Source organism: Cynocephalus volans, chromosome 11, assembly GCF_027409185.1.
Source record: "Cynocephalus volans isolate mCynVol1 chromosome 11, mCynVol1.pri, whole genome shotgun sequence".
NCBI classification, from domain to species: Eukaryota; Metazoa; Chordata; class Mammalia; order Dermoptera; family Cynocephalidae; genus Cynocephalus; species Cynocephalus volans.
Window position 1 is genome coordinate 91,720,261 of NC_084470.1, and position 27,161 is coordinate 91,747,421.

At 38.3% G+C, this 27,161-nt stretch overlaps 1 protein-coding gene and 1 long non-coding RNA gene across 5 annotated transcripts in view; one reads left to right on the forward strand and one right to left on the reverse strand.

Moving 5' to 3' along the window:
• Window positions 1-826: 826 nt before the first annotated feature.
• Window positions 827-10,306, reverse strand: LOC134390352 (uncharacterized). The gene is made up of 2 exons (XR_010024854.1): window positions 10,247-10,306; window positions 827-5,085 (listed from the first exon to the last, which is right to left on the reverse strand). It is a non-coding gene; the product is annotated as an uncharacterized LOC134390352 (long non-coding RNA).
• Window positions 10,307-10,467: 161 nt separating this feature from the next.
• SETD5 (SET domain containing 5) overlaps window positions 10,468-27,161 on the forward strand; it is a 72,573-nt gene continuing 55,879 nt past the window's right edge. For all 4 annotated transcript variants that reach the window (XM_063114128.1, XM_063114133.1, XM_063114135.1 and 1 more), the window contains exon 1: window positions 10,468-10,799. The gene's annotated coding sequence lies outside the window, so the exon portion shown is untranslated. The remainder of the gene's footprint in view (window positions 10,800-27,161) is intronic.

Consider the following 27,161-nt stretch of genomic DNA (forward strand, 5'->3'; position numbering starts at 1 on the left):
CATTTCCATGGAAGTAACTATATTTCAAAAAAAATTAGAATGGCATTGTTTTACATTTTTGCAAATCAGTTCTCAATTGTCTGACTTAATAGAAGGCAGCTGGATTTTCATCTTCTACATTCAGCTCATGGTTATTTAACTTGCTGTTTTTTGTAATTTCACAGTCACTTAAAAAGTATTCACTGAGTTATATACATCTTCCAAATGTTGGCCCATTTTGTTATGCCATATCTAAAATATCATATTCATTAATATCACTACCTTTCATAAAAAACAAAGTATTGGGAAGCTATGAAGCTCCTGATGGTAAATACCAGGTTTTCCCAAGTTTGATTTTCACTTTAAAGTTTGAATTTTATCTTCAACGACTGCTGTCAGTTGTTTTCCTTGACAGGCTCACTTCCTTCATATGAAAATGTCTGCCCAGCAGCCAACTCTGAATAACCAAAATTGACTGTTTAAAATAAAAATGAGGCTCCAACTGCATGAGTGCTTTTTCTCAGCAGAACAACTGTACTAAGTACTTCATGCAAACTTTCCATTTCATCACTCATGTTAAAAGTTATGTACTCAGGTCTTTAACAGAATAATTTTATTGCTTTCACAAGGACATTCTTAAGTGAAACTGATTTCTCCTTTTTAGGGGTTTACACTACAAATGCATGGTAGTGAAGAATGACTTCTGTGGTTTGAAGCCACTCCTTTGATATGTACCAAGGTGCCCAGTATTACCCACTGTTGCCTTTTCACCATTAGTGCAAATGTCAACATAGGATTGTTTAGGATAAACCGTAAGATTAAAAAAAGTTATTCCACACTTTGACTATTTCAGGATATGTTGTGTTTATTGCCAAGCTTTCGTATGAGAGTATCTGATTAGTTCATGCTGATGCCAGGCAAATACAAGCAAAGTCAACAAGTCCAGCCACATTTGTAGATTGATCCATTTATAAGGTTTAAGTACAGTGGGCCCTCATATCCACGGGTTCCACATCCAAAGACTTAACCAACTACAGATCGAAAATATTGGGGGGGGGGGGGAATAAATAAAAATTAATACAAATAAAAAACACAGTTTAAGTATTTACATAGCATTTTACATTGCATTAAGTATCATAAGTAATCTAGAGATGATTTAAAGAATATGAGAGGATGTGCTTAAGTCATACAAATAGTACACCATTTTATACAAGGGACTTGAACATCTGCAGTATCCTCACGAGTGTTGGTTGTCCTGGAACCAGTGCCCTATAGATACCAAGGGATGACTGTACACGTCTATAGATGAGATATTAACAGAGTTCATGTCTGCACACAAATCCAACAACTTGCATTGTTCAAAAGTGGCACTACTGTGATTTTTCACTTGCTTTTCGTCCAAGAATGCTCCTTAAAGCTTCTCAGCTATTGTGTATGTTTCTCCAGCCAATATAATACAATAACTTGCCCTTTAAGATACTTCAGTAGTTTTATCATGTCTAGTTTGAAAATGTAATTTTTTTTCTTTTAAGAAGCCTCACATCTGAAGTTAAGATATTCAATACCTTTAAAAATCACTGGTTTCCAAATGATTCAACTTTGCTACCACCAACAGTACACAAAATTATTCTACTACATATACACAATAAGGTAAATTAATATCTCTAAAACCAGAAGAAACATAGCTTTCATATTTTCATTTCTTATAGTTTCTTTTCAGTCAATCCTTCTGAATCAATCTTGTACTTTAGCATTTTTAGACATAGATGGTATAGCTTGGGTTCAACAAGTAGTCTCTTCTTTTTTAAGCTAATGATCCATTCTTAAATATAAGAAAAACTATAAACTTTAAAGTAAAATTTGGACGTTTTGAGAAAATATTTTAAACTGCAAAACAACAACAAAATGTACTTATGTTTATGCTTAGGCACAAGGAAGACTACAGGATTTTAAAGTAACAATTATAGTGTTGAGATTACAGAAGGTATAACGAGTTAATTTCTAAAAACACAAATACTCATACCTAAACCTACCTACCACCTTATAAAAACCCAAGGATATGTAGCACCATTTGTTAACATCAGAGAGAGGATGTCATCACACATCAGTAGCCTCTGCAGCACTCTTGCAAGAATAAGTGAAAAAGGCAAACATCTGGTTATTATCTAAATAGTTTTGACCTCACACACTTCCCTGTGCTCAGGCAACAGGGATACAGCCATAAATAAGCATTGTCCTCAAGGACCAACCTGAAGAAGTAGGAAAGAAACAAGAATTACACAATGATTAATTTAATTACAATTGTGAGGAGAGCCATTACAAAATTTACATGGGGACCCAGTGTTGTAGGGGTGAGGGCATCAAGGAAGGCTTCAGAAGTGATATTCTGAGACCATTGTCCCTCTCAGTGACTGACATTTGGTCAGTTACTGAATCCTTTAATTTCCTTTCCATTTTGATTGCCAGCACTAGATGAGACCAGATCTCATCACTTCATGGCTGGACTACTGTAAGAGAATCTCATAAGTGGTCTCTGCTTTCAAATTTCTTCATCCCTATAACCTATCCTGTATCTGCAGCCAGGTTAAATTTCCTAAAATAATGTTTTGTGTCCATTAGAACCAGGTGGACAAAACGGTTAAAAATAGCAACTGTCAATCAAGACCAGAGTTTGGATTCCTGGCCTGAGATAGCTAAAGAAAATTGTTCAATCTCACTGAGCTTTAGTTTCCTATTGTGTAATTTTTTTTTTTTTTTTTTAAATATATAAGGACCACACTAAATATACAGACAGGCATACCTCAGAGATACTGCGGATTCAGTTCCAGACCACTGCAATAAAGCAAGTCACATGAATTTTTTGGTTTCCCAGTACATATTAAAGTTATGTTTATACTATACTGTATTAAGTGTGCAATAGCATTATATCTTTAAAAATGTACATACCTTAATTTTAAAATATTGCTAAAAAATGCTAGCAATCATCTGAGCCTTCAGTGAGTTAGACCTTTTTGCTGCTGGAGGGTTCTACCTCGATGTTGATGGCTGCTGAGTGATCAGGGTGAGTTGTTGAAGGTTGGGTGGCCATGCAGTTTCTTATAATAAGACAATGAAGTTTGCTGCATCAATTGACGATGCTGTCTGATAGCATTTTACCCATAGCAGAACTTCTTTCCGAATTGGAGTCAGTCCACTCAAACTCTGCCACTGCTTCATCAATTAAGTTTATGTAATATTCTAAATCCTTTGTCATCGTTTCAACTATGTTCACAGCATTTTCACCAGAAAGAAATCACTTTCCCTGCTCATCATAAAAACCAATTCCCCATCCATTTAAAGTTTTATGATATTGCAGCAATTCAGTCATATCATCAGGCTCCACTTCTAATTCTAATTCTCTTGCTATTTCCACCATATCTGCATTTAGTTACTTAGTACACAAAAAGCACTCAGTGAACACTTCATTTTTTCTAACCTACCCATGTTTCCATTAGCTTTTTCCTATAACATACATTATAATATGTTGCCATTATTTGTTATAGTAAGCAATACCACAAAGTCTGGAATGAGATTTTAACCAAAGGTCAGTAAAAGGAAGAAAGACTATGAAAACTGCTGACTGAGTAGACTAGAGTATATACACTACAGATGGGACTATTTATATAATAAAATAATCAAGTCTGTAAACATGACCTGAAAATGTGTTACTGTTGTCAGCAGGAAGAGCTGATCTTAAACATGTTTTAAAAAAAAACTAGAAAACAAAGGATGACAAAGTACCAGGACAAACTAAAGGTCAGTGATAACTCTGAACTCTAGGAAAAGCTGTAGTGCAGGATTATTAACATAACCATGATTCAGAAATACAGAGAGGCAGAAATAATCTCTCTAGTCACCAAGAAAATACACTCCGTAACAGAGCAGGAATAATTCACCAGGTTCAACCCTGGTCTAGATAAAATAAGTCTAAATATTTAACTCCATGATCACTAACAGTACTCTAATATCTAATTTCTTACCCACTCCATCAAGAATGAGGAATCATGGATAAGAAAAAAAGTATTCTGGAGAAGCACACAAAATATAAACTCTATTTAACATAAGCTCCATCAAATGCAAGACACTCTTACAAGTGATAAAAGCCACTTAATCCTTCCCTATAAGAACTGAGGGTGCTGGGAATTTAGCTATATCAATGCAGTCTTTTTTTACACTATCAACTGAAGAAAAATAGGTACCCTTTAAATATTATTTTAAGATTAGGAACAAAAAAGTCAGAAGGAGCCAAATCAGGACTGTAAGATGGATGCCTAATGATTTCCCATTGAAACTCACAAAATTGCCTTGTTTGATGAGAGGGATGAACAGGAGTATTGTTGTGGTGGGAAAGGACTCTGGGTAAAGCTTTTCCTACTGTTTTTTAGCCCTCCAGAAAGTTAACGAGCAAAATGCCTTAAGCATCCTAAACTGGTGCCATGACCTTTGCTCTTGACTGGTCTGCTCTTGCTTTGACTGGAGCACTTCCACCTCTTGGTAGCTTTTATTTTGATTGTGCTTTGTCTTCAGGATCATACTGGTAAAGCCATGTTTCATCTCCTGTTACAATTCTTCGAAGAAATGCTTCAGGATCTTGATCCCACTTGTTTAAAATTTCCCTTGAATGTTCTGCTCTTGTCTGCAGCTGATGTGGATGCAACAGTTTCGGCACCCATCGGGTAGAAAGTTTGCCCAATTGTAATTTTTCAGTCAAAATTGTGTATGCTGAACCAATTGAGATGTCTGTGGTGTTGGCTATTGTTTCTGCTGTTAATGGTCGGCCCTCTTCAATTAGGGCACGAACAAGATTAATTTTTTTCTTGCAAATGGATGTGGATGGCCTGCCACTGCGGGCTTCATCTTCAACATCGTCTCTTCCCTTCTTAAAACGAGTTATCCATTTGTAAACTGCTGATTTCTTTGGGGCATTATCCCCATAAACTTTTCGTAAAGCATCAATGATTTCACCATTCTTCCATCCAAGTTTCACCATAAATTTGATGTTTGTTCTTGCTTCAATTTTAGAATTCATGTTGCTCTGATAGGGGCTCTTTTCAAACTGATTAGATCCTGTTCAGACATGTTATAACAAGGTAGTATGAGTATATTTTGATGCAAAAAAAAATTTGAAATCCACTCATAGTTTTTCCATAATACACATTTTCCATGAACGTTTTGAACACCCCTCCCATAAACTAGTATGCCACTTGGTAAACTAACATAATCAAAAATTTTCAACCTGCAAAGTCAAGTACCAGACTCCTGGATTTGTGACCTAACAAGGTGCTCTACAATTAAGACTGGCCCGAAAGAGTCAAACTAGTCTTACCCTTGCGACGCTGATCTCTATCATATTCTGATTAAAAGTTGCAAACCAAAATTATACCAAACCTCTATTCATAAAAAATATGTGGGAGGAACCTTATCTAGCTCAAATTTTGCAAATCTTCAAAAAACCCAAAAACCTGTTCTAAGATGCATAGACCCCCTTCTCCCTCTCTGTTCTGGGCAGTGAACAAAGTAAAATCAGAGAACTTGTGTACAACTTAACAACATTTATCAATTACTAATATATGTAATATCAAAAAATAACTGCTGAAATTTTTTTTAAAAAACCCAAAACCAAAAAATAAGCCCTCACAAAAACTTTCACCAACTCTCATGCAAGTACAAGTTTTAACACACTTAAATTTTTGTCCTGTAAGTATAGGAAATTATACAGCACTACTTCAAAAGGAGATAAGAGCTGGTTTATTTAAACAAAAAGCCAAGGAAGTAAAGCACAGGAAGATGATAACTGCAAAGGTTAGTTCAGGAAACCCAAAGAAGAGCTGAATGGTAGACGGATGTATTCAGAGACCATGAGGCATCAGTTTATTCTCTGAATAGAATATTAAGAGACTTAAGGTTAAGGAGGACCCTAATGTTTCTCCATAAAAGGAGTCCTGTTTCTATGTTTTATTGGTTTAACTATTATTTGAAACCAATTTCATACATAAATCAATAAAACCAACATTTACTGAGTTCCCAGCTCTGTGCTTAGGCACTGGAGAATCAAAAATAAATCCCCATGCCCTTGAAGAATGCAACTTAGTGGGAGAAACACACTCAAAAAATGAGGTGAACTTTTCTTGTTCAAAAAACAGTATTTGGAATATTTTAATATCCCTTTTAAAAGAAAAAGAATGTGACCTGCATGTTTCCAAAAATATTAATTACTACTTTTCTTTGCCTTTCAAAATTTTCCCATTCATACAGGTTTTTTTTGGAAGAAAAAACAGTTCAGTTGAGAAACTGAGGGAGAAAGGAGAAGGGACATAAAGTATCACTGAGAAGAGTTTCTCTTAAGTTGTAATCATTTCTGTCAGGTAAATCACAGCCCTAGGGCTGTGTAGGCAGTAAGCAAATGAATAACTTGAAAAGATACAGAATTCTAATGCTAAGCCCTGTGAGGCCCCCCCTCCCCAACTGAAATCAGAATCACTGGGTGTGGAACTGGGAATCTGCTTTAAATAGCAAAGCAACTGTCACTGTGCACACTAACAGTCCGAAGACCACTGTACTAAGCCTCTCATATTCTAAGAAATTTTACCCCTAAATTGTGTTTTAAAACAATTTAAATTTACACATATTTAAAGCACATAAATCAAAAAGCATTTCAGTGTTAAAATATGCTGGTATTAATTTATACTTCCTCAGGATGCAAATTACTTTGTGATAGTTTCCTGTAACTCAAGGTTCTTGGGGCATTTCTGATGACATTTTAACCAAAAGATGAAAACTTGTTGGACTGAAATTTAGGGCTTAGTTCATTAATATCAGATATAGTTCTATTCTCATTTAAGCCTCTGTGACTTTTGATTAAGCACCTCCTAAAATTCATTATGCATTTTTTTTGAAATCCCAACTAATCAACACTTGTTTTCTCAACACACTATTGTCCACAGCAGGTTTATCTTCAGTAATGGTTTGTTGGATTTAGCTTTCAGCCAAGTACAGCTGAAGTATAGAAATAGGTAAAGTAAAACAAGCAGTTAAAAAATAAAATTAAATGGACCAGAGAGGGTTCAACTTTTATTTCTTTACTGCTCAGTATAAAAAGAAATTATCAGGGCTGGCCAGTTAACTCAGTTGGTTAGAGCAGTGTCAATAACACCAAGGTCAAGGGTTCAGATCCCAGTATGGGCCAGACACCCAAAAAAAAAAAAAAAAACCATTCACATTTAAGTATTCCGTAATCCTCTAGTTTGTGTCTACAGCTACACTGTCCACAGAAGCAAATTAAATTAGATTAAAAATTCAGTTTAGTCACACCAGCCACATAGTCAGTGCTCAAGAGTAATTATGATTAGTTGCTACTACATTGGATAGCTTATACAGAATATTTCCATCACTGCAGAAGGTTCCATCGGACAGTGCTAATCTAGAGCACTAGCAAGCATACTAAGAACTGTTTGAGAGACTAATAAAATATCCAACCTTAAAGACATTTATGTGTCACTCCATTTTACTTAGGGTTGGCAAGATCAAGGAATATATTAGGAGCTTAGCAGCACAAGACAAGAGACTGTGCCCTCAAGAAGTTCCCAATATTTAAGAGCATTTAAGCCAGCAATGATAACATGAGAAGTGCAAAGGATTCAAGGAAATTGCTAAGAGACAGGAGAAAGCACTGTTAACTTTTTTATAGTGGAGTCAGCTCATAGGACAACAGATCACAGAAGGCAAGATGAGAGGGGGGATGATATTTGAAACTTAACAGTCTTGAAGGGTAACGAGCAGCAGGGGTAGCATTTCAAAAGGAATCACCCTGCAAAGATGGATGACAATGTCACAATGGTTTATGTAAACAGCAATCAATTCTGTGTAACTTTAGTAGAGTGGTAGGTAGTGTGTGTGTATATGTGGAAAATAGAGACAAACGAAAAAGCTATTAAGTAGAAGTCAGCCCATAAAGGGGCCTTATGCATCACATTCATGAGGATGGAATTCATCCTATAAGTAGTAAAAAGCCAGAAAAGGAGTTTCATCTGTCATTTTCATGCTCTATCTGTACTCCAGGACAAAGGTGCTGGCAACATGTAAGATGTATCAGAGGATGATACTGGAAGCAGAGACCAGTTTGGAAGCTATTTTACAAGAAACTGAGCTCAGTTACTGACAAAACAGGAACAGAGAGATGGGTTGAGCGGTATTCAAAAGAGGAGAAAGGGAGATGTCATTGATCCTCAGGTCCAATTCTCAGTAAAGCAATAGTCAAGGTCATCTGGACTGTGACGAGACTGGGGGGGGGGGTAGAATCCCAGCTGAGAAAAGAGGGTACATCTTCTAAGAAAAAGGATAAAATGAAAACCAAGGTAAACATTCAAGAAAGTGCATTAGGGAGGAATAAAAGCGCTGCTGGGGAAGAGTGAGGCCCCAACTCAAGCCTTAATTTGTAGTAGAACCAATCTGTCTGGTTTCATGACTCACCTGGCTACCCAGGCTACCCAAGATCAGGGGAGGGAGAAAGCCAGTGGTATGTCTGAGGACCGGATGAGCGAGTACAACAAATGGAAAATGGGATCAAAACATGAGTGAGAATGGCTAAGCAGCCTGATGGTGGGGATCCAAAGGGAGAGGGAACGGGGAGGGAGGTGGAAGAAGGGAGGAAAGGACTGGGTTCTGAAACAAGGGCTACAACTTTATCATTAAGATTTAATCTGAGCAAGTAGAATTAAGAGGATAAAAAAGATTTAATTTGAGGTGCTATACTTCGGTGGTTTGGCAAGAGTCTCAAATGGGTGAGAATAAAACACAGGTGACTGTATCTTAATTCACCTCCTTCTATCTCGAAAAGAAATGCTCCAAAAGGAATCTTAAGTAGTAATAACCCGCAGTCTCCCCGCATAAAATCAACCCCAGGTGAATTCCTAGGCTCCATTTCCCTTTTTAACCCATATTATAATTACCTCTTGACACAAACTCAAGTACTTGGGAAGACAAGGAAATTGGACTCGCCCCTCAAATCTTATACGTCCTCAATTCTCCTCCAGGACAACGCCCAGGCACGAGGTCAGCCCTTAAGCCTGGGCAAAAGCATCCCGCCCACAGTCGAAGAGACTCGACAAGGAGGCGATGACGAAATCATGGGGGGGAGGGGGGTTATTCTAGGCCCAGGGCGGTCCTTAGAAGACAGGAGGCAGCAGAGAACTCCCATAAAGGTATTGCGGCACTCCCCTCCCCCTCCCCAGAAGGGTGCGGCCTTCTCCCCGCCTCCTCCAATGCAGCTCCCTCAGGATTGCAGCTCGCGCCGATTTTCTGAGAACCTCAGCCTCCTGCCCACAAACCAGCCGGACCAACGTTCACTCCTTTCCCCACCCCCACCAGTGCCTGTAGCAAGTCGGGCTTGTCTCGTCCTTCAGGCGGCGGGCACTCGGGGCGGAGCCAAAGCAGCCGCCACCCAGAACCCTCGGCCAGCAGCCAGCCCCCGCCTCCAGCGCGCGCTTCCTGCCACGTTGCGCAGCGGCGCGGGGCCAGACACTGCGGCGCTGGGCCTCGGGGAGGACCGTACCAACGACTGCCTCCCCGCCACCCCGCGCAGTGGTTTCGCTCAATTGGAACTCGAGCCAATAGCAAAGGCCCGTTCCCCAGTCTCCAACAACCAATCAAATGCCAAGGCCGAGCACGCGGCGGGTACACCTACTCCCCAGAAGGGGAGAGTGGGAGGACGCCCGCGCTGCAGCCACTTTCACTGACCCTCCCCGCTCCCCCCCCGCAGGAGGCCGACCGCGCCCGCCCGTCCAGCTCTCTCCCCTCCCCACCTACCCACCCGCCCCACCCAGGGGGCAATGCGAGAGTCGCTAGGCGACTGCGCACTCCCAAGGCTATAACTGACAGGCAGTTTGCTCCAACCAAAACACGCCATTTGTATTTTCACACACGGCGGGATGAGAAACGGCCAATCCGTGACAAGATGAGAGCCGGAAGCGCTCCTCCCCCTGCGGGAGCAATGGCTCCGTCCGGTTTCGAGGTTTTTCCGCTCCCTTCTCCCTCCCCCTCCGGTTGCCGCAGGGCGGGCTGCCCTCCCGCCTGCATGCGACCACCCCTTTTTCTCCCAGCGCTACAAACGTTATACTCCCGACTTCCCGCGGGAGAAGGCAAAGCCCCCCAGTAACCACTCGGTCCACCTCAGCCACCCATCCCCCCCAACCCACCGGCTCCCCCCTCCACCAGAGCTCCGCTCCCCTACCTAGCCGAGGCTCTCTGAGGAGCCGGAGCCCCCGAGCACAGCCTCTTCTCTAGGTGGCCCGGGCGGCTTCCGCTGATTGGCGGCGAGCTGGCCAATAGGTACGGGGCAGTGGGCGGAGAGGCCAATGGCGCGGCGGGAGGGGGCGTGTCCTGGGTGCCCCTGGCGCCGGCGCTGGGAATCCCCGTGCGGTCAGTGGCGTTTCCGCTCGGGCAGCGGGCTGAGTGAGCTGCCGCCGAGCTGCCGCCGCCGCCGCCGCCGCCGCCGGGGGAGGGGCGGCCGCCGCCCGCCTGCGCTCAGAGGCTCACGCAGTCCCAGTCCCGCCAGTGCGCCAACACAGTAGTGCCGGCCCCTCTCTTTCCTTAGCCCTTCCCCCTCCCCGCCTTTGGCTTGCTCCGCCTTTTTGCCCCTGCCCCCACCCCCACCTCACGGGTACGGGCCATTCCCGGCCAGGAAACGCCGTGGCGCCGCGTTGGGCCTAACTCGAGTCCTGCTGCTTCCCGGGAGTGCCGTGCGCCGCAGCCCGGGCCCAGGCCCCGGCAGCGCCTGGGACAAGGTAAGGGCCCGATAGAAAAGAGAGACCAGACCGACCCCCACGACCGGGCCCTGGGGGAGGAAGGGTCGCCTCCTCCGTCTCCCCGCTCTCGTTCTTCTCGGGATGTGGGCCTGGCCCTCCCCAGGCTCTTCTCAAGAAGATGCTGCCCCTTCTCATCCCCTCGCCGCCTTCCCCCACACCCTTGCACCCCTCTTGCCCAGGGAGTAAGGTCCCTTCTGTAATCTAATCGACCCCACTACCCTTTTCACGTTTCTTGGGTCAGGACGCTTCCCCTCCCCCACGCCTCTTTACCCCTTTTTCTGGGAACTGCCTACTCCACGTTTACCTTTTACTTGAGGATAGGCCTCCAGCTGCCTTCCTCTCAAAATACACAAGCATACTTTTTTTTTCCTCTACCCGAACCCGCACTCCCCCATCCCCGTACTCGCGGCCTTGTGACAACTCTGAATCGCTCTGGGGGCCTCGATCTCCCCCCTATAATCTTCCTGGGTGCCTTCTCTCTCATTCTTGGGTCCCCATCTCAGATGGCTGCTTCCTTTTCCCTCACTAAAGACATCACCTTCGCCACCCCCACTTCACATTCTTGGGCTCCCGGTGGCGTATGCCCCAGTATCTCTGAGATAGCTCCACTAAATTTGTAGGGTTCTAGACTGGAGTTGAGCCAGATTGTGTCGTTTTCCCTGCCTTGGGCGTGGAGAGCGATCATTTGAGAACGTATTTAAAGGCAAAAAAATTTACCCTTTATGAATTCTCTTTCCCTGTGCGTGCAAAGCAGGGATGTGAAGTGAATGGTGGTGGGAAAAAGCCCTGGTTTAAGTAAGTAAATCTTGTGAGAGGGAAAGTTTAACTGTTGGGAAAGCCCCCTCTATGCTAATTTATTCTGTAGAGCTCCTTTGCTTGTCTCACTTCTTAGGAATAGTGGTCTTTCTCTTGGATGCTGGTGCTGCAGCCAGCTCTGCTGGTCTGGGTCAGGGGTGCGTGTATGACCTGCATTTTCTGCTTTCTCATGTTACTTGTGCAATGTGTTCACCAGTAACTCATTTCTTGCCCAGAGCTGTGGGTTCCACTGGGCTTTGTCTATACTTAAGTTCATTCCTCCAATATTCCCTATGCTCATAGTACCGAAAGAAACCCCAGGTTCTCTGTTAATTTCCTTCATCTCTTGACTAAACAGGTAGTTTTTAGATGACATATTTGTGACCAAGGTCATATTTACATTTCTTTGTTGGGCAGATGTTACATAGCTATACTTTTGATTGGGGAAGATCCAGCTGAGTTTAGTGTTCTGAGCTTTTCTGGACAATGTACTCCTTATTTGAGAAAAATTATTTTTGAGGGTTAATTTTATATTAATGTTTTAGGTCACTGAGGAAAAAGTTATAAGTGGTAATTTTAGATGTATGGAATATGCTAGGACTAAAGCGAAGAATACTCACATAATCAAAGGTTTGGGGGCCTCTTGGAGGAAATGGGGGAAAAATTTTTTTATTGGATTTCTTCCAATTTTCTCAGGAGGATCATTAGTTCTCTTCCGTAGCCAGAAATCTGGCCCGTTATGGGATTAGAGTCTTTAAGGTTTATTCAGACTGTCATTAAGTGTAGAAAAATGAATTGTGTCCTTTGGTAGGACATGACACAAGACTCTGGCTCTAGCTGCAAATTTAAATTTGACTGTACAGTGCTTGGAAAATCGGCCTCGTAAAAAACTAAAGCTTAATCTTCACTTCTAAATCGTTGGCTTAATTGAAATGGATATTTGGAATTTGGTGAATGTTGATTATTTTGATAAAAGACCTTAGTTTAAAAGGGTGACCTTACGATTGTTTCTTTCCAAAAAGCATAATTCCAGCCTTTCTGGTGTGCAGCACTGCTCAAAAAAAAAAAAAAGTGTGTAAGGAGTGGGGGTGGGGTAAAGAGAAGGTTGTTCCTTTGGGTTGTATCACAGGGGTTAGTATACAAGGCAGCAGCAGCTGCTGGCTCTGGAGCTCGGGTTGCTACGTGAGAAGCTTGAGTAGTGCTGGCTGCTGTCTCCAGGGAAGGACAGCAGTGCAGCGTCCATTAATGCTGTTGGCTGCAGGGAGCTGCACTTAGGCGATGGCTGTTTGAGGACTAAGAAGAACCCTTGCTTTCCTGGGAATTTTCACTGCTGAGCTAGTTTGCCTTTTATTGGTGGGAAGATGAGAATTTGCAATTCATAACCTTCTACCCATTTGTGGATTTCAATGTTTGGGAACTGGATCATAGTTAAGACTTTTTTTGTTTGGTTGGTTTTTGTTTTTTCGGCAGATTTTTGTTTTTTATCTGGGGATTTGTGCTTGAACAGCAATTGATGTTCCATTACAGTTTTATTTTTTATTTATTTATTTTTTTAAAGATGACCGGTAAGGGGATCTTAACCCTTGACTTGGTGTTGTCAGCACCACGCTCACCCATTGAGCTAACAGGCCATCCCTATACGGGATCCGAACCCGTGGCCTCGGTGTTCTCAGCACCACACTCTCCCAAGTGAGCCACGGGCCAGCCTATAGTTTTAATTTTTGAATCCACTTAAAACCAAAGTAATAAGAACTTAAGGATCTTCCTGAGAACCAGAAAGGGGGTGTGGAAATCAGGGTTTTTTCCTGCAACCGACATGTATTCCTCTATCTCTTTAATCATTGAATCAATTTTTATTTTTTTGTTGTTTGTCCCCTTCCTTTCATTGATTAAGCCATATTTACCTTATTGAATAGATGTTTTGCTGAACATTTCACTAAACTTGGAATCTTAAGCTCTATAAAGAGCTGCCATTTTTGGAGTGATTTCTAAATATAAATACTTCCTTCTTAATTTCTTTTAGTCATAGATTTCTCCAGATTAGATATTTTCTTTGGAGTTTGACCTATAAGTTTGATTTATGTACATGTTGGACATAGTCTTCTGATATCACAAGGATGTATTCTTGGATGTGATCCATCTGAAATATAGGACAGACCAGAAAGAATATTCAGAAATTGAGTAAGTCTAGTTCAGGATACTGAAAATATGGCCTCTAAGCCCCTTATGTGGTCTCCCCTCCCCTACAACTCCTGAACATTAGGATGATCTCTGGTTAAGCAGAACAGTCCATCTAGTATGGAAGTACTTGAAGGAGAACCACCACCCAAATATACCACCAATTACATACGGTACTTCGCATATGCCCATGTGTTGTTTTCCCCCAAGACTCTTGTGTCCTATACTTTTTCCTTCAGAATTTTGATTTGTTCAATTTTGTGTAAATGTACTTAAATCCCACAAACCTTTATAATTTGTAGTATGACTCTGGCATTTGTGGCAGGGAACTAGAAAGAATAAAAATGTGTTTTGTCATTCACAAATGTGGCTCACATTGTTCTCCCAGTAATGAAAGCAGACCAGTGAAACAGAACCTTTAATATTGTAGGTGGTTCTCATTCTTATTACTATCACATATGTGATATGCCGTATCAGACTCATACTGGCTGTTTGACATACTTATAGTTTAAGATATAAATGTTTTTAGTTTAAATTAGTATATAATGTGAAAGTTACCTTATAAAATAATTGCTTTTTCACTTGCATTTCCTGTTATTTGGAACCCACTGAGGGTCTTGATACATTTTCTGAAGGATCATAGAGGTCCTTTTCATAGAAGGTTTTATTTAACTAATGTGCTGGAAGTTTTTTTACGTCTTTTGGTACTGTTGTTTCCAAGGACTTACATACTTTCTGAAATTATTCTGGCCTAGCATCTCTGTTTATTTGTTTTTGCCTTAAATGGGAAAATTATATATAATGCAAAAAATGCAGAAGTGCAGGTAACCACTTTTGCTTTATCCTCTTCATATTGAAATAACTTATGAAACATTAGGCCATAGTTAACAACAGTCAATGATTATTGGATACATCTTAGAGACTGGACCATGAGTAGATTAAAAAATTTTTATGAATTCTGGTGTTTTTTCAGTTTAATTTGATATTAGAAGGCCTAGAGTTTTATTTATAAAAATTGTGTTTCAAGTGTTAAAAACTGAAATTTCTTGATATATTTGTGTCGTTTAAGACATAAAACTTTGCAAAACGTGTGAGGTGATGTAAATTTAGTAACACAATTGGTAGTCATTTGTACTTTGGTTGTAAATATCCTTTCAGAGGCACTCCTTAGAAAATAAAGGTACTGTACCTTCCTGCCAAAAAATTAAATATGTGTTAAGATGGCATTTTAACCTTTAATGTAGTGATTGATTTTTCTTTTGGTTAAGATTCAGCGAAGTTCATGAAAGGTAAAGAATATAATTTTTTTCACTATCTATATATTTTTTAAATATCTATATTTTGTTAAATCAGAGTGTTAATGAAATGTGTCCTGTTGTATATTCAATTATAAGTTAGATAAAAGATACCTAGTAACTTTGTGGGGGCAGTGCTGTTAGAAAGCATCACTTTAAAGAAGTCTTTTATTCTGACAAAATGTGTTCAAATTCGTAACACTAAGTGAAGAGAACTGTGAGATACAATAAGGGAACAATGAAGCTAAGTCTCAGTCTGCTTTATATGTGCCTTCACTAAGCAAGGAATTTGTAATCCCATCCTGCCTCACTCAGTTTTTCCATCATATTGATTTTCTTTGCTGAATACCTGAGGGAATATCTTACTTGATGTCAGGTCACATTAAGTATCTTTGATATGAAGACAGGGGAAAGGAATTTTCTGCTTATTGGAATATTGGAATAATGTCTTAATATTTTTTAAAACACTAAGATTATTGGCCAGTTTTGCTTGGTGCGTGTGTCTGTTGGTTTGGTTGGACTGCTGTCTCTTCTGTGCTCTTCAATCTTCCTTGTAGTGTGAGAATTCCCAGAGTTTTGATGGCAAATTGAAGTAATAAGAATCATTTCCTTGGCCATGTTAGTTATATACACACCCAAGAGGTGGGGATACTTCTTGGCCAGTGTTATGAGTCACAAAAAAGCAGTGGCTCTAGGAATTTATACAGAATTATTTTCTATCTGAGGAATCAAGTTTTTGATTTGTGCTACTTAATCGAGGGAAAATGTTGAATTCCTTGCTGTTGTTTGAGAAATAGATGGAAACATGGGAGGAGCCAGATACCTCTGCAGCATGATTTGGTCTAAGTAGAAAAGGAAGAATTTTGTCTCAAATTGCCAGCTGCTTTTGTCAGACTGACTCCCTTATTATCCCTCCAGTAGGACTGTCAATATGGCCAAACAGCAAGATAAGTGCGGGGCAGGACAAAGGGCTCTTTGCACAGCAGGGAGGCAATATTGGTGGGGGAGGGGCAGGAGGTAGGAGAGGCAGGAGGAGGTTCTTTTCCCTGGGAGAGATTATTCACTTTGGCATACAATTAAATAAATCATTTTTAGTTCCTACTCAAGCATTGAATTTGTGCCAACCTTATACTGTTAACCCCAAATTTGATCTATTTCAGAATATCTGATAGGGACCCATCCTCTCCAAGGAAAAATTAAAAACTAAAGCTTTGTATAGGGTAAAATAAAATAAATCCCATGCTCTTCACCTTCCTAAATACAACTCCAAGTAGACTAGTTCTAGAGCATCTGCCAGCTGAATTCTCATTAAGGAATGGAAAAGAATATTATGTCTAAATAAAACTCATGTTTCCATACATAGTGTTTTTATTTGGGTTTGGGATTAGACCAGAACATGTAAGAATTATTTGTTTCCCTTGGTGAAATAGTTGCATGTTAGCTCCAATTTTATGTCAGTAAGATGAAGAGCACCTTCCCTCATTCATGTGTTGGGTGGCCATCATGTAAAATGCTAACCCGAAGAAAGGTTACTTATTGTTTCAGTCTCATCCCTACTTCCTGGAGAACCTGATGTTCCCTGGAGATTACTCCCTCTGCTGGCCCCCCACCCTCATTTACTTCAAGTGTAACCTTGTTTGATACATTTTTGCTCAACTCCCAGCTGAAAGTGGGGTGGTACATTGAGTTTATTAGACTTAATATGAATCATAAAATTGGAAGAGATCTATCGATTATCTGTCTGGCCATTTAAAGCAAAATCATAAGAAATATTTGGAAATTTGGGTCTCTGATCAAGTTTTCATTAAAATGTTAAAAAGGATCAGTGTCCTGAATGATATTTTTAGTTACTTTAAAAATAAATGTCAAGCAGTATGTGCATGCCAGTTCTTTAAAAAAAATAAAGAATTGCATTCAGACAAATTAGAGAACAATTATTTGGATTGCCAAAGGATTCCTCCTTTATAAAGGAATATATGACAAGATTCTTTTAAATGCTTAATGTATTTTAAGATAATTTGATTTTTAGAAATAATTTGTTTGAAATCAGTTTTCAAGAGCACATCTGTTGCTTGAATTGAGATACCACCTGTATTGCAATGTTATTAAACTAGCTTAAAGTTTTTCCATTTGTACTGCATGAAACAATAAAGGGAACTGGAATGCTAATTTCTGTTTATGGATTAGCAAAGAAAGAGATGTTTTAACCTAAGAAATATCTTAAAAACTGCCTTTAGTGCACATTGTAATACTAAGCAAACCTGACCAAGTTTTGTGTTCTTTCCCTCTGTAAAAGAAATCTGGATGTGTTGCCCACTTAACATATTTTTATGTGTAACAGTCTTGACAGTAGTGATATAGTATTTCGACCTGAAAAAGGAAGTTAGAGTAACTAATTATCATTGCCATTAGTTAAAAGTTTCTCATTGGTAAAATAGCAACACAATACCATGAAATTTAGTGAGCTGTATTTACAGAAATTTAGGGTAGTTATTTCTTCTCTTTGTACTTCATTCACATCTATTGTTTCCATAGATTTGTGGGACTAAGATAGAAGCCATATAGTTCAAGCCCCAGTTTCCATAACAAAGTTTCTGGCAAAGGTGGGCACATCTTGATTCCAAAGGTTTTGATAACTGCTATGACTCCCCAGACAGCTAATCTCATTTTCAGTAAGACCTAGCCAGCAGTAGGCTAGAATGGAGGTGAAACACAAGCACTGTACCTCATCTTGCCTGTGTAGCTGCTCCACCTGATTTCCTGCTATTATTATCCCACAACGCCTCTTCCCAGCAAAAAAGAAACTAGGACAAAGGGGGAAAATTGGATGGGCTAAAGTGATTTTTATAGACTAGGTCATGGTTTATATGTACTTAAATATAAAGCTAATTTGACTTATTCTTAAAAGTCTGTGGCGATAGATACTTTTATAACTTCGGTATCTTCCACTTTCTTGATAAACCGTTTCAGGTTCTTAGCCTTACAAAAAGAAAGGTTTTAAACATACTTAATTTTCGTTGACTGTTCACACAATCACTACTACCACCGTATTACTAGCTTGAAGAAACATGGAATCCCTTCTGTAGATAATATTTGCAATTTGTATTGGAAATTACTAATTTGTGTAACTCGGATTTATGACTAAAATAAGGTTGAAAAAATTAAATTTCTATACATGTTTACCCCTTTACCTTAGTGGAAGTGAAATTAATTAGCTGTTTGAATGTAAATTTCTTATGCCTCTGAGTTCTTTCTTCAGGCTGTATAATTTATGTTCTTCAAGCATTCTTTATCCCTTATCAGCCCCCAAAACAAGAAATTTTATTTTTATCCCTTTTATTATTGTCTTCTGATGCTGAAATTTCCCCCTCCCCACTCCTGAAATGTAAAGACTCAAGTGAAACCCAGTAATCTAACAAGGTGTGTATACTGCTGAAAATAGTAAGGTGATTATTTCATGATTCTTACATATTATGATATGGTTGTGATTTCCAGTATCATGTTAGCATATTTCATAATGTTGACATGTTAATTTTAATACACATCCAGGTGGATCTCATTGTTTTATATTTGTACCAGTTGTTTGTCATTGTATGAGGGGTTTTTTTATGTGTTGTTTTCCCCTCTCCGTGGGTTTTTTTGTTTGTTTGTTTGTTTGTTTGTTTGTTTGTTTGTTTGTTTTTAAAGATGACCGGTAAGGGGATCTTAACCCTTGGCTTGGTGTTGTCAGCACCATGCTCACCCTTTGAGCTAACCGGCCATCCCTATATGGGATCCGAACCCGTGGCTTTGGTGTTATCAGCGCCATACTCTCCCGAGTGAGCCACGGGCCGGCCCCTCCGTGTTTATTTTTTTTTTATTCCTGTCTTATTATGATCTTTGGCCTATGTAGAAAAATTCTCTTTTCTGTTACCAACCTCTATGCATGCCACAACCCATACAATTTGTACTTTCATGGTTTCTGTAAAAGAGGATGATCTGAAGTTAATAATCAACTGTTTGGGCAATCTTGGTATCCAAGGAAGGTTTTTACTTATGAGGAAGAACCTGGAAGGAACTGTTGACAATTAGACTGCCTCTGCATTTATGTTACATTTTCCTTTATTAATGTGGGTTGTTGAGGGATGACTTGCTTTAATAAGAGAAATCAGATAAAAGGCAAGAGCCACAGTTAGATATGGTTATTTTAAAATAAATATATTTATTATGATAACATTTGGGATAGAATCTACAGGGCACATTTTTAAAAAACTTTTAGTTTTAAAGACTAAAACCTAAAACAGAACAAAGAGAAGGAGGGCTTTTGAGACAATATGATTGATTACATGCTGAATGTAGCATTAGATTGTTTATGAATGCATACGTTTTTCACAGTTTCTATGGTGCAAACTATTACAGCCATGGAGGTAAATACTGTATATCTTTATGCCCACAGTCTGAAAAATATTAGTTGGAGTGCATTTTTAAAAAAAGAACAGGTCTGAGGAAAATGTAGGAACAAGTCTAAAATATTGAAGTCCCTTTTTTTAAATATTATTTTTCTTTCTAGACTAATTTGATTTTATTTATAATAAATAGAATTTTAATGTCATAGCTTAGTAATAGGGCAAAATAAGGGTAGGTTGACATGATGTCAATGCACATTTTAGGATGAGGCTAAAAATTGTGGGATCTACATACAAAATTGTATGTATTTTCATATTTGGACTGCTTTTATTTTAAAATATTACCCAGCATTTAAAAACCTTTAGTAATGAAGTGTCATAAAATTTTCAGATTAAACAGGTAGTCATTTTATTGATGGCACATTATATAAGTAGTACTAAAACTAGATATTTACTAATAATCTAAAAAATGAAAATTATGCTAACATATATAGAGCTCAGAGGTTACTGTAGCCATACCACTTAGAACAAGTAGGTAATAATGCCAACCCCAAGGCTCTTACTTTGGAACCTTGAACTGGTTGACCTGACCCAGATGATTTTACCTCACTCCTTACTTAAGCCCTGGGCTATTAAGATTTAACGTGTTGCTAGGAGTAAAGTATCAGTTCATGAATTGAGTAGGACTCTAGTTAGGCCATGTGTGGAGTCCCTTGTATTTTTAGAGAAGCAAGGCTCTGGGTAGGTGTAACCTTCTTATGGTTTATCATGAACAGTTGGTATGAAAAGGAATGACTGGAGGTTTGCAGAGTAAGCAGAGCAACAGAACAGAAGTAGACATATCCACTTTATGAAATAACCATGTGCCAGGCAAAAGAGATGAAAAGTAATTTTTTTTTTTTTTGGAGCATACCTTAGTTTTTCTTATCTCTATAATACTGGGAATATGTTTCTATGGAAAACAGTTTCCCAAAGGATTGAGTTGAATATCTTTTGTGAAAATGATAAAAAAAATTTAATCTTTTAATAGATAGTGACCATAAGTCTTGGTTTCCCTGGGACAGTCCTGGTTTATCCCTGCTGTGCTAGCATAATTAGTAATAGCACCCCTTTCACTCTCAAAAATGTCCCAATTTGAAACATAAATTATATGCTCTCCCTAATTACAGAGGATCATGGAACTTTCAGTCATTACCAAGCAACCCAGTTTTTCTTTAAAGAACTTTTCTGATTCTGGAGTCTCCTCTCTGCTAGGGTTTATCTGTTGGCCTCTCTGAACCCTCATTTCCAAACAAGCAGTTTTTAGAATGCCTTTTCTTTTCCTTTTAGTTAGTAGTAAGGGAGGAGATAGATAGACATTGAAGTTTTTAGTTTTTTTATTATGAAGAATTCCAAATAGAACAAAATAGAATGGGAAAATGGACTCCCTTTGGATTTTATTAAACCGTTAGTTTAAAAGATTTCTTTTGATCAAGATAAGGTCCATACATTGCACTTGATTGATAAGTTTGAGTCTTAATCTCTAAGTTCTCCCTCCTTTTTCTTCATGTGGTAAACTTGAAGAAATTTATTGTTTTGTAGACTTCCTAATCTTTGGATTTTGAAGGTTGAATCCATCATTTAACACATCCTCCTATTAGGTGACCTCTTCTTCCTGCCCATATTTCATGTCATTAGTGATTAGATTGTAAGTGTGCTTTATAATAGTACTGTGTACTTCCATTAAGAGTTTCATAATGTCTTCTTGTCTATGTGATGTTAAGCAGCTGTTGATATTCATTGCCTAGGTCAGCTATTCTCAAATTTTATGATCTTAAAAATTGAAGACCCCCCAAGAGCTTTTGTTTATGTAAGTTATATCTATTAAGATACACCGTGTTAGAAATGAAAACTAAGATTTTTAAATCATTTCTTGATTAATTTTAAAATAGCAGTAATAAACCCTGTTAACATACTAACATGATTTTTATGAAAAATAATTATACTTCCAATTTTTTAAAAATAGCATTTTTTTACTTTTTTTGCACATCTCTTCAGTATCTGACTTAACGGAAGAGAGCTGCTTTCTAATAGCTGCTTCTGCATTTAATTTGTTGTGATAAGTTGTTTTGGTTGAGGACTATGAAGAAAATCTGGCCTTGCACAGATTGGAAAAGGGAAGAGCTCACACAACCCCCTGAAAGAATCTAGAGGACTTCAGGAGTTCTCAAATCATACTTTGAGAATCACTGACCTAGTTCCATTATTTCCCTCATGTTTTAAAGTGGTGATGATCGTTTCTTCATTTTTTGCCTGCAGTACTCTCTCCCTCATTTATTACTATTTGGCTGCTCTAAGATACAGTTTATATTTGAAAGGCAAGATAAGTGCTTGGGGTTTTTTTCCACATTTATCAGTTTTCATAATAATGGGTTGGTAACTTAGCAACCTCCAAAGGTGATCAGTTAAGTATTATTATTGTGTACTCATGGTTTTAAACATGTTTAATATGTTACAGCCTCTTGCAGTTACTATTTTTGACATTCAGATTGTCCTACCTTTGCCTCTTGGCTCCTAAATCCTTTGGATTTGTTCTTAATAGCTTCCTCACTTGTTTGTTTCCTTGCTTTCTAGTATAACACCATGTTCCAGGATCATTTTGTACATTTCGTGCCCCAAACCTGGCATCAGCCATTTCTGCAAAAATCCTTGGTTTCTTTTCATGGGAAATGGCATTTAGAAACCATAGTCTGGGTGCTAGGAGTGTTCATTGTTATTGGATTGGTCCTTGTTTCTAAGCATTTTCAATGGACAAAGCTAAAAATTGCTTTCTTTTCTTTCTTTTTTAAAATATCCATTGTTGGTGACTTCCCCTTCAAATTCAGTACTTCATGTTATTTATTCAAACCAAAACTTTATCCCTTTTCCCCATTCCCAGAATCTCAGTTTTCCCTAACACCAATATCATTTCTCTTTGCTTTGTGCCACAATATACACAAAACAGTTTTAGAATGGCAGGACAGTATTATTAGAAAATGAGCTTTTTGTTTTATTTCCTTTTGCCCTTACCCTAAGGGCAAAAGGAGATACACTGTTAAATTACAGTATTTTGAAATCACTTGGAATAGTTCTTCTCTGTGTGTTTACACCACCAGCTTGATCCACAGTGAGGTTAATTTGTTTCATTTCACTCAATTTTTTTTTTAAGGAATTACTTTTTGTTTTACAGTTATGTGAAATACTTTAATGGTGGCTAAGTGAAATTTACAAAGCTGGGTAGTCAGAAAAATCTAGCTTTCTATCCTAGTCTTTTCCAACCCTGGTCCTCCCTGTCCCTGTATATAAGACTTTACGATTCGTCATGAATATTCGAAGTGGTGTTTTGTCTTGAACAAACTATTACACATCAAGTATTTAAGGTAATTTATTTACTAAAACTATCTACTTCTCAATTTTTCAGTAACCGATATTTTTATGCCATGGAAGAGGAATGTGAATTTTTCTGTTCTTTTCTAGGAAACAGAATTCCTTGACTTAATACAAGCAGTTTGAGATAAGAAATTTCCTTTCTCTAGTAAAAAACATCTCTTGAAATGCTAGATCATATTTGTGTCTGGTGATTTCAGGTATACTTGGGACACTGGTGCTATTTGTAATAGATTATCAATTAAGATTTCTTGAATGGTTCACCCTTAGACCTGAAACTTAGATATTATTTAGAAAGGATGTCATCTATTTTTTAAATTGTCATTTAAAATTCAAATTATTTGATTTTGTACATTTTAAATAAAATATTAAATCTTTTAAAATCTTAAGCCTTTAAAATATTAAATCTGTTTTGTATTTCCTAACTATATCTTAAAGGTGTAATATATTTCAGCAATATGCCACATTCTAATATGTAATATGTTAGAGACTAAAAACATATTAAATCAGCATATGTCAAATGGTGAAGAAGTAGTGGGTAAGAATGTTAGAGTTCTGGAATTTTAGACTCTGGTTCTGATTCTAACTGTGTTTTTCTTGTCCTGACTTCAATCACGTTTCTTGTTTAATTCTTTGGCCAAATAGGAATAGTACTTCCTCATAAAGTTGTAGGCATTGCATGAGCTAATGTGTGTAAAGTGATGAAAGAAACAGTGGTTGGTACAAATAAGCATCCAGTAAATGTTAGCTTTCACTTTGAAAGTTATTGTTGTTATGAATATTTGATCAGTTCTCTAAACGCTTAGGATAAGTAATGTTCACATGCTGTAAATAACACCTGATTTTCATGACTCCGTTGGCTATATGAAAAGAACCAACTGTTAACAAAGGAGTAATTGGTATCTAACTGAAATTGTTTGAGACCTCTGACTACAAATATATCTTTGCTTACTATGTATACATAATCACATTAAAAAATATAATAGATAAGAAAACTTTAAGGAAACAAGGCTCCTTTTCAGGATCCATTGTCCTTTTCAACGTGATTAGAAATGATATTATTTGAAGTGACTTTAGGGTCAATGTATGTCGAACATCAGCTTGCTCAGGTTTTTTTGTGGTTTTGGGGTCCAGCTGTCTGGTACAGGGATCAAACCCTGAATCCTTGGTTGTTGCACCACACTCAGTTGTTGTTGTTTTTAATGTTTTGAGATTGAAATGAGATTGAGTGCTTGTTATATGAATTCATATTGGATGATAGTATTTTAGATATGGGAATGGGAGTTCTAGGGAAGGACAAAATGGTGGACTAAGTTATACTACTTGGTGCTTATAACAAAATATCTGGAACTGGATGATTTACAAGAAAACAAAATTTATTGCTTACAAGTTTGGAGACTGAGAAGTCCAAAGTCCAGGGTGTGTTCCCAGATGTGTTTCTAGTGAGGGTCTTGTTGGTGGCGACAGTGACCCAGGGGTCTCACATGGCAGAAAATGGTGGAGCAGAGAAAGAGAGAGAGACTCTTACATGCTCTCCTTTTAAAGCCCTCAGAACCATGCCTCTCCCTGACCACCATTATTAATCCATTTACTATGGCATGGTCCTACAATCTAATCATCTCTCCAAGGCCCCCACCTTTCAATTACCACAGTAGGATTTCCCACACTCTTTACACTGTCACAGTGTGGACTAAGTTTGGGGGGGACATTCATCCCAAGGCAGGTGTCTTATAAATATCATATCAATGCTGAACTGTCGAGATTTTTCTAAGAAAACGAACAGAATATTTGAGTAAGCATGCAGATTTTTCTGCAGCTATTAGCAAATCTTAATGTTAAGTAGCAAGTTACTATAGGACTCCAACCGTAGGTTCCTGTCTTCCACTTGATACTATTGCTTTGCAAGCATGAAAGCAGCGGCCTTCTTCATGATCTCTATTCTATTTCTCCCTAATATTGGAACACTGCATAACAGAATTGGATGCCTACAATGTGCTGCCTATATTGCTAGGTTCTTTTATGAAAATTATTTCACTTAATTCTCAAAAAAGTCCTATGAGGCAGTTTACAAATGAATAAACTGAATCAGAGTGGTCATACAGTTAGTAATAGTGTGAGCCAAGTCTGCATGATTCCAAGATCTTCTCATTATACCATATCGTCTACCTTATTTAAAGAACCTTCCATCTCTACCTAATAATTGCCCTTCCCTCTCCTCCTGACTTTGAGTATTGCTGCCCACCTGTAGTTTTGATCTTTTTTTTCCCCCTTCTAGGATTCTTTGGCTAGAATTGCATGGGCCTTCTGGATCTGGGATATGGGTAGAGAAAGGAAATGGATGTTTATTGGATATTATCTTTTACTAGAGTGATTGTAAATTCTGGCCTCCTTGGTATATATATATTTTTTAAGTTGATAGACCTCTTCCAAACAGTATACACAAAACAGTTTTAGAATGGCAGAACAATACGATAGCTAGCTGCACTCAGCTGTGCTTGATGAGCAAGCGCACTCTCGTGCGCGTGCTCTCTCTCTCGCTTGCTCTCTATACACACACACACACACACACACATATATTTTTTCCCCCCAAAGAAAATACTTTTTAAAAAGGAAATGAAAAAAGGGAAGCATTAATAACAGGTCTAGAAGTCAGGTGTAAGACTTCCTAAAGGAATTCGTATTTTGGGAAAGTAGGGAATGGTGACAAGCAGCTCCTGAATAGTTTGTAAATTAATGTTTTTGTTTTTGTATTCTCACAGGCTGATAGCCAAATAAACATTCATTATAGATCCCCTTAAGAGAAAGATTAAAGCAAATATTGTCTCCTTTGAGCAGTTCACCCAAAACAGGATTGGTAAGAATTTATATGTGTAAGTGAGCTCAAATAATAGCTAAGGAATATTAAGTTTGAAATCTGCTAGAAAAAAAACAAAAACAAGCTAGTCATACCAGGATCAATTTTTGAATATTGAGACTAGAGCAGATGTTGAGCTCTAGTGGGTGTCCTTCTTGCTCTCATATACAGATGTAGAAAGAGTTGGAATTCAAAATGTGAAAAGCAATCTTGAAGCTTAGAGGATTAAGAAATCCTAAGTTCATTGAAGAGCTATGGGTCATGTAATTTTTTTTTTTAATAGAATTCAGAGATGACTGTGGGGACATCATTACTTTTACAGGTGGGCTTCATGGTGGTTTGATGCTTAGCCCCGTGTGTCGGTGGGGGGTACCTTCTAAGGCAGAGATCTTCTCTGTTTCTCTTTGTCACCCTTAGCGTCATTTGGTATGTTTAGCAAGGTATAAATTGTTTAGTCCTGTGTTAGCCAAATAGAAAATGGTTCTTTAGGACATTAAATGAAAGGATCCTGTGTACAAGTATTGTTAGTTCTCTAGTGTATTTTTAACTGTATTTTCCTAATCAACAGATAAAAATTCATATGCTTTTTAAACAATCATTTTTCCCCAGAAGATTAGGAACCACTGCTTTTAAGTAATTAATGTGGTCTACAAGAAATTTGTTAAAATCTGGGGCATGGAATTAAAAAAAAAGATGTCTGAGTTTTTATATTGGTTACTGAGTATTGGAAAAGGAAATACAGTATTCAGTGTTTAGCGTTTGGAAATATTTTACTCAGGAAAAAATAAGTTTATATGTAGAAAGTGTTTTAATGAAAAGGAAAATAGCAGGTAAATGGAAATCCTAAGATACTGTTTTACTTCATTCTGTTCAATGCTAGAATTCTGGATTTTGCCTAGCGTCAAACTGATATGACTGGAAAGCCAACAGAGATGATTAAAGGAGGCAATAAAATAACTGGGAAAATTTAACATGATATATGTTTGTGCTTGTATTTTGTGTAAGAATTTGGAGCAGCTTTTTATGCCAGTTGTATTCTTTAACTAAAAAGTACTATTTTATTAGTGTCCTGGGGCTAATTTATTACAAGTATTAATTAACGACATGAGCATTTTGGCCCAAATACAGATGAAATGTTTACTGAAACTGGATCAAAGATGAGCATCTGTGTCAGGGCTTTAAAATCATTTTCTGTATTAAGATCTCCAAAGAAAATTTTCTCAATCCATAAGTTAAGTATTTTTAATGCTTTGGATGATGGGACCTGTAGAAGGTCCTGAGTCTTATAACATCCCACTTTCTACTTAGTCCAGAGATGTTCATCTCCATGGGCTTTTATGGAAATAAATGTGCTCACCAAAGATTTCATTTTACTCAGTAACCTACTATATGAGTAAATACAGACTAGTTTTTTCTAAGGCAAAACTTA